The following is an 8,573-nucleotide window of genomic DNA, read 5'->3' on the forward strand; positions in this document are numbered from 1 at the left end:
GTTTGATGTGTTTCCGAGTATGTTGCCATTGTGAGTGGATTCATTGATGTGTTTCCGAGTGAAGTTGCAAGTATGTTACCTGTTAGAGCCTTTGAGTTCACTATAGAATTAAATCCTGAAACGACACCCATATCTAAAGCACCATATAGAATGACACCTCCTGAAATGAGCGAATTGAAGACACAGTTGCAATAGTTGTTCGATAAGGGTTATTTAAGGCCTAGTGCATCACCGTGGGGAGCTCATGTGTTGTTTGTTAAGGAGAAAGATAAGAGTATGGAATTATGCATCGATTTTAGGAGCTAAACACCATCAAGAACAAGTATCCTTTGCCTAGGATAGATGACATAGTGGATCAATTGAATTGGGCGAGTGTGTTCTCGAAGACTGATTTGTGTTTGAAGTACCACCAATTGAGAATAGCTGATAAGGGACTAAGACCTCATTAGGATTCGTTATTGTCATTATGGGTATAGAGTAATGTCTTTTGGGTTAACCAATGCACCTGCCATAATTATGGATTTGATGAATAAGATTTTCCACGAATTCTGAATTAAGTTCGTTCTTATGTTATTGATGATATCCTGATTTATCCAAGGAATGAGAAAGAGCATGATAAACACTTGAGGATTATTTTGGAGACGCTTAGAAATAATCTATTTTTATTAAATGAAGTATACAAATCTTGAAGACATGTGTGTATAAGTGACACCGACGGAAAAGTGAAGACTAAATTGATTGAAAACTACGTTACTTAAGGGAATAAAATTAAGAGAAGATTCGAGTGGTCCAGGATCGTTAGAAATCATTTGTTGTCTTGAAAAGATGGGAAGTATATGAATCGGTGAAAGAGCTAAGAGTTAATCCCAAGAGTTATACATCCATGAAAGGCGTGATGAGGTTCGGTAAAAAGAAAAGTGAGCAGAAAGCGTTTCTGTAGGTCCTACTAAGATTCAAGCTGTGAGTGAGTGACCTACTCCAAAGAACGGTCTGACATCTGAAGTTATCTAGGCCTAGATGACCATTATAGGAGGTTGTGAAAGACTTTTGGAAGAAAGAAAAACCAATGACCAACTTGTTGAAAAAGGAATCGAAATTTAAGTGGAGTGAGAAATGAGAGGAAGCTTTCCAGATTTTAAAGGAGCATTTGACCTCCACACTCGTTGTCGCGTCAGTTGAAACCTTACGAGGATAATTAACCTACTCATGACCTAAAGCTAGCTGTTATTGTGTTATCTGCGAATATTTGGAGACATTACCTTTATAGGGCAACATGTAAGATCCTTACCAAGAACAAAGTCTGAAATTTTGGCAATAAGGTCAAGTTGAATCTTGGGGACAACATTGAAAATGAGTATTGCCTTTCACCCTGCGACTGATGGATAGACTGAGAGGACTAACTAAACCATGGAAGATATGTTGAGAGCATGTACTAGTGACTTTAATGGACAGTTGGGAACACCATATGGATTTGATTGAATTATCGTGCAACAATAGCTACCAAGCGAGCATTAAGATGGCACCTCTTGAGGCATTGTATGGAAATAAGTGTAGACATCCCACTTATTGGAATGACTTCCGTGAAAATGTTGTATTGGGGACAAAATTCGTTGAAGTGGAAGTATCCAAAGTTATTCCCTGAGATGAGTTACGAGGGCGTAACTCGTTTTCTTTAAGGGGGTAGAATGCGATAGAAATTCACGCTTTTTACCTATTTTTATAGCAATTTTATGCATTTTATGCTCATTTTTAGCAACTTATACATGTTGGTGCAAAGTAAATAGATTCTCCGCATAAGAAAAAGATGTTCATGAGTAACACAAGCAGCTTTGACTTGGCAAAATAGTCACATAGGTGGCACAAGTACTTCTCTAGTAAGAATAAGTTAAAAGCTTTTGGGGAAAATGTGGGAAATTTCGTGTCAAGTTTCGGGACGAAACTTCTTTTAAAAGGGGTAGATTGTAATCCCCCGTAAATTTATAAATTTTATTAATATATTTTAACGTATATTATTTATATTTAAATAGAATTTATGAATTTTAGTAATAAATATATAACTAACGTATATTTATTTTATTTTAATTACGTTCTAAATATTTAACGATTTATGAAATCAAAATAGTTTTCAATTTTATTTTGAAAAGAATTCCAATTCAGAAAACAATCCGAATCGGTTTTTGATTCATACACTCAAACCCAAATCCTAATCCTAACCCAATTGGGTAAAGCCCATACCAATAAAACCCAAAACAAATACCCCTCCCCTTTTCCGAATCACGTGAAACTAAAGAAAAAAAAAGAGAAACCTAAGCTTTCCTGTTTCACGTAACTCACCCTCACACTGCAGTTTCTCTCCTCCCTCCTTGTTGCTGCCGCCACGCCGCCGGACCAGCCACCGACGACCTCCGTCGTCCTTCTCCACCTTGCAGGTAACTTCTTCTTCTTCTTCTTCCTTTCTCTTTTGTCCCTCTTCTCTTTTCATCTTTCCCTAACCGTTAATCCTCCCTTTGTTTCGGTTTCGCACGAGCCAACACCACCACCGTTCGCCGCCGCCGCATCGCCATTCACTCAGCTACGGTCAGCCACGCAACTGGTAACTCCTGCCCTTCCTCTCCTCTTTTCCTTTCTCTGTTATCTTCGTTCTCCCCTTCGTTTTCCCCCCCTCCTTACTCGTGTGTGTTTGCAGTCAGCCACCACCGCGAACATCCACCTTGCTCGCAGCCGCCCTTGCGACCACCTGCCGCCGTGACTCAGTCTGTCGGCCGCTCAAACCCACCTCTTTCTTGGTTATTTCTTGAACTCTAAGCAATTGAATTAAGTATTTTAATTTAAATGTTATTAATTTAAGTTATAATTAAATTAAATTGAATTTATGATTTTATGATTTAATTAGAATTTCAGAATTTATATGATGTTTAAATAATATATTTAATTTTCAGATTATATAATTACATTGAAATATTGATTTTGATTATGTAAAGTATGAATTTTAAGGTTGTAATGGAATTGAATCATGGTGGGATGATTGTGTATTATTAAAATTTTTGTTGGGATGTTCTAAGCATGTTACTTTGGTGTTGGTGAAGTTTTTAAACGAGTTTATATTGCTGAAAATTAAAGTATGATGCTTGCAAAGAGTTTTCAACGAATTTGAATCACTAATTCAATAATTGTTGTGCTAGGAAATCAAATATTCAAGTTTTAATATTGGGAAAGTTTTAAATATGTTTAGGATGTATTTAGAATGCTTTATTATAGTCGTGAATAATTAGGAATTGATTGGGATTATTTGTTGGTTATTTTAGGCGGAGAATTATCTTTAGGCGACTTTTGAAAGTGTTAAAGTGGCCTATTAGTTTGTTTATACAAGGTACGTACATACCTGTGTGCTTGGAATGTGTGTTATTTGTTGAAACCATGTTGAAATTGTTGATGAACTTGGTTATGTTGAAATTACATGTTTAATATTGTTGGATGGACATGTTGAACATATATTTCGTTATGAGAATTATAGCATGTTAGTATGGATGATTGATGCAAACATGTTGGTTGGGAACACTATATTATTTTATATATATTGATTCAGATCGATTGATCGTTGTTCCCTTTTAGCTTTTCACTACTTTATGAGGGCCGAGGACCTTGTTTAGTAAGTTGAAACCTTATACCCATATAGAGGGGTTGATCAGTATCAAAGGAAAGGTTGGATTTAATTGGAATGAGTCTTGTTTGATACCTTTGTGATCACTTACTTAATTCCAAGATAAAAACAGTTGTGAATAAATGTGGATTGTATGCCTTATGTGATTGTTGAGTCATAACAGGGTTTCAATTTGTAAATCATGTAAAGTGAAACTGAGTAGCAATAGCTTTAGACTGTGCACGTCTAAAGTGACGGACAAACAGGAGTTGGGGTTCATGGTGGTAGCCCATGGCCTTTATCTCGGACCGGATTGATCACCGTGTCCTATTTTTATTCAAATGTTCCTCGATATCGCAGGTCTCTGAGGTTACGGAGTCGCGCCCGTACCTCGTCTTCCTTAGTGAAGACTGCCGGACGGACAACTCGGTCCATTGTCTATTTCAACTAAAATAATTTTATTGCTAAAAGTCTAGCCTAGTCTAGTCTGGTCAAGTATGGTCGTCAAACTATCATGTTTTGTCTGCCCTTGTTTATGTTTATTAGTATCATGTTAGGATTATTATTGTTTTAGTATGTAGTACTCAGCTTTGCTGATTACGTGCTTTGTTTGTGTGTGTTGATCATGGCTATGCCTTATTGATCCTGTGATGACCCATCTTTGGTGAGCAGTCTCTAAGGATCAATAAGCGTTGCCCATCTACAGGTTTGAAGATGATGCATCATTAGGATCGGGATTAGAGAGCTTGTAGCTATATTTGTTTTATTAAGTGATTTGGTTTGTTAACTTGGATTTGAAATTTGTCGTACTATTCGTATTTCCTTATTTCCGTTAATTGGTTTTGGACTCAATATGTAATCGATTATTTATGAACCTAAAAGTTAGTTTTATGTTTTCCGCTGCAAAATTCTGAATAAGCCGTTACGTTTTCACACGGACGATAATACTTTGATAATTCTCTATAGTTATAATTATAAAAGGGTTATTTTAGAAAAAGGGAATTGTCGGGGTGTTACACTGTGGACCAACCTTTGGTCGAGGAACCTGCTATGCCCTCGCATCTGAAGCCATTGACTCCAACGGGAGTGACTGTCGAGGACATCACTCACGAGGTGGAGAATCTTGAGGCTGATCCCCCTTTGGGCTCTTTCGAGGTCCCTATCCTCGAGGGCGATGCCGCTGCAGATGGTTTGGGGGAAGATCCACAAACTCCTGCGAAGGTGGTGGTGGACCTTACCTCCTCAGAAACTGCGGAGGGTGAGTCTTCGGCTGCGAAGGATGCTGAGCTTGCGGTTCCCGAAGGTGGTGAATACGGCATGAGGCTAAGGGTGAAGAGGAAGTTCCGTGAGACATTGGGCTCTACTTCCACCAATGTGTTGGAGAGGCTGGTTCATGGTGACCCTTGCTCTGATGTCCCGGTAAAGAGGATACCTGCCGAAGTTCGGGAGATCATGGCTCGGTACGCTCGCCCTTCTGTTACGGGTGAAGATCCTTCTGCTCATGCGGGCTCCATGGTTGGTCCCGAAGCTACTCGCGAGAACATGATGCGCGTTGTTCCTCAGTTCCTGGTGAATCGGCGAGTCATCCGACAAATATGGCTCAGTATCATCAAAATGAGGTTCGTGTTTGATTCCACTCCTTTGCTGTTTTTTTATCTACTGATTCTTCGTCGTGAGCTAACATTGTTGACTCTCGCTATCCTTCCCAGGTTAACTTCTGGAGCTCACTTGCTGCCGAGTGTTAGTACTATGACGAGAGGCGGCTCCGGAAGTTTGAGGAGCTGTATGCTCGGGATGTCCCCAATCTCGACCAGAAGGCGAGTTTCCTTATTTTCGAGCTTGCGAAGGCGAGGCAGGTTGTTGCTGAGTTCACCAAGGAGGGGAAATCGGCTCTGGAGCTGATTGGTAAGGAGGTTGGGGCCCTGAATGTCAAGGTGGTGGATGACTCCATCAAGTATGACACTTGGGTGAAGGAGAGAGCTGAAGAGAAGGCCGCTTTCGAGGCTACGCTGAGGGATAGAGACTCCACTATCCTTAGCCTTCGGGAGGGTGCCCAGAAAGTTCAAGCGGCCCTTGAGAGGATTCCTGTGCTGGAGCTTGATGTTGATGAGCTCAAGGCCGAAGCTCGCAAGCTCGAGCGGGAGAAGGCTCGGATGTACACTGCTGAGTAGTGTGAAAACCAGTACAGGGAGGGGATCCTCGGTGCTCGTCGCATGTTCGCTAAAAACATGCCTGATTTCAAATGGGCTGAGCATGTGCCCAAGTGGCTCGAGGCCGAGGATAATATGTTGGAATGCAAAGCTGACAGAGATGACGCTGCTAAGGAGCGCGAAGAAGCTGCCAAGGAGCATCAAGCTTGGAAGGTTGCCTCGGAAGGCGATACTACTGTGGGCACTTCTTCAAGAGCTAATCCGCAGGGACTTGCTGGTGATGTCCCTTAGGAATTCGGGCAGTCGTCTTCTTCAGAGTCGGTCGGTTCCAGTTGAGGACCTCCGAACTTGTGCTTGACTTTTCTCCCCTTTTGCCTCGCCGCTGCGTAGTACTTTAATAATTTCTTTTTTCTTTCCTTGTACTTTGGTAGGCCGAAATCATCTATTGATGGCTGCCGATCTTAGCTTTAGGGTTATTTTGCTTTCAATTTTTGAGGATTTCTCGGGCTGTGCCGAGTTTAGTTGATGTAATCGCACTTTGTTCCCCCAAATATTGAATGTAAAATGACCTTGCTTTTCTATTTGATCGTTTTGCCTTTGTTTAATTTCTTGAAGTTTCAGAGCTTTCGGCTTTACTGAGCTTTCTTGACTCCGAAAGTTTGTTTATCCAAGTTCGGGAACTTGTCTTCGTTTCGAGTTTGAGTTCTCCAGATCCATAGATCTTCTAAGGGACTCATTTCATTTTTGAGTTCTTTAAATCCGTAGATCTGCTAAGAGACTCATTTTGGTTGAGTTCTTTAAATTCGCGGATCTGCTAAGAGGCTCATTTTATTTTCGAGCTCTTCAGATCCGTAGATCTTCTAAGAGACTCATTTCATTTTTGAGTTCTTTAAATCCGTAGATCTGCTAAGAGACTCATTTTGGTTGAGTTCTTTAAATCCGCGGATCTGCTAAGAGGCTCATTTTATTTTCGAGCTCTTCAGATCCGTCGATCTGCTAAGAGGCTCGAATTGTTCTTCCGGTTTCTTGTGGTTCGGAAACCTGGGCAAGAAACCGCTAGTCTAACTCTTAGTTATGACTACGGCGATCTGTTGATCTGAGCCGAAGTCTTTATAACTTGATTCGAGCGACTATTGTTGCGAACAGAGTTTTTCGAGGTATCGCAAATCCGGGGATTTTGGACGATACCTCAGGGCGTTGGTTATTTGAGTTAACTATTTCTAAATGGTTAACTCATATTGATTTTTAGCTTCGGGTTGATCAGATCCTAGGTTGCATGCATATAAATAGAAGGACAATGAAGTAAATAGAGAGATAAGTTTAATGAAACACACGGTGCCAAGGGCTTTCCTCTTCTCATTAAAAAACTTACTTGGATTATAGAGAGAGTAAGATCATACAAAATATTTCTTGAGAACATCGGCGTTCCAATGATTCTTCAAGATTGTTCCATCTAACTGTTTAAGCATAAAAGTGTCAACCCTCTTTTCAGAATGGATGATGTATGGTCCTTCCCAGGTTGCTGAGAGTTTCTCATGGATCCTTCCTTTCTGGACCGCGGCGGAGTTTCTGAGTACTAGATCGCCAACCTTCAGAGGTCTGGCGTTGAATCTTCGGTTGTAATGCTTGCTGACCCTTTGTAAGTAGGCAGCGTTAAGAGTTCGAGCGTCGTTCCGAGCTTCATCTAGTAGGTCGAGAGCTTCGGACAGGAGTTGGTCATTGCTTTCTCCGTGGACTCCATCATACTTGTTGTATGTCTGGATCCTCAAGCTTTCTGTTCCGATCTCTACAGGGATGACAGCTTCGGAACCGTATACCAGGTGGAAGGGTGTTTGTCCAGTGGCTTCCTTCTCGATGGTCCGAAGGGACCATAAGGTTCCAGGAAGCTCCTCTAGCCACTTGCTCTTCTCGTCCTCAACTCTCTTCTTGAGTGCGTTGAGGATAAGTTTGTTTGCGGCCTCGGCTGTTAGGTTATGATACATATGACAAAACATAAATCATGTGGAAAACCTTAATGCCAGGAAACATATTATTTACACATAATCAGTTAGCATAATTTAGATGCATACACTTTGTAGCGTGCCCTCCCTAGCTGCGCCCGAACCGAACAAGAACAAGTCTTTAGGACTCCAAGTGTCGTCCCTCCGTAGATAGTCCACAACACGTCCGGATCCGCCTTAAGATTGACCAACTAGAATCGCCCTTAAGGTACTATAATTTTCGGCTAATTATGGGCAAGAATGTGACTGATTTTTCTGCTCAAAAGTCACTATTTTATTTTATGAATACTTGTTGAAAAACTCGTATATAAATTTATGACCCTAGGCATATATTTATAGAACCTTGGAAAGGATTTCGAATCCGGTTAGAATACTAATTAATTAATTAGAATCCTTTTAGAACTCTAAATAATTAATTTAATCTTTAAGGATTAGGATTTAATCTATGCACGAATTCCGATAGCTTTAGGATTCGTATAGCACACACACACGTAGCGCACGAGCACCACACGCCCATGCGCAAGCCTCGCGACCAACGCTGAGCGCACAGCGCTGAGGCCCACTGCTCGCAGCCCATCGCTGAGCGCGCGCGCCAAGCCTTGGCTGGGCCTGGCCTTGCGCTGGGCCTGGTCGAGGCCTTGGCGTGTTTTTGGATGCGTGTGGCTTGCTGGGCGACGGCCTGGCTTCGTGCTGGGCCTTCGTCTAGCAAGCCTCGTCCGCTGCTAATTTGTACGATATGCTTTCCGATTAAATTCCCGTTTCCGGAATTCATTTCCGACACGA

This window comes from Spinacia oleracea, chromosome 1 (genome assembly GCF_020520425.1).
Source record: "Spinacia oleracea cultivar Varoflay chromosome 1, BTI_SOV_V1, whole genome shotgun sequence".
NCBI lineage: Eukaryota > Viridiplantae > Streptophyta > Magnoliopsida > Caryophyllales > Amaranthaceae > Spinacia > Spinacia oleracea.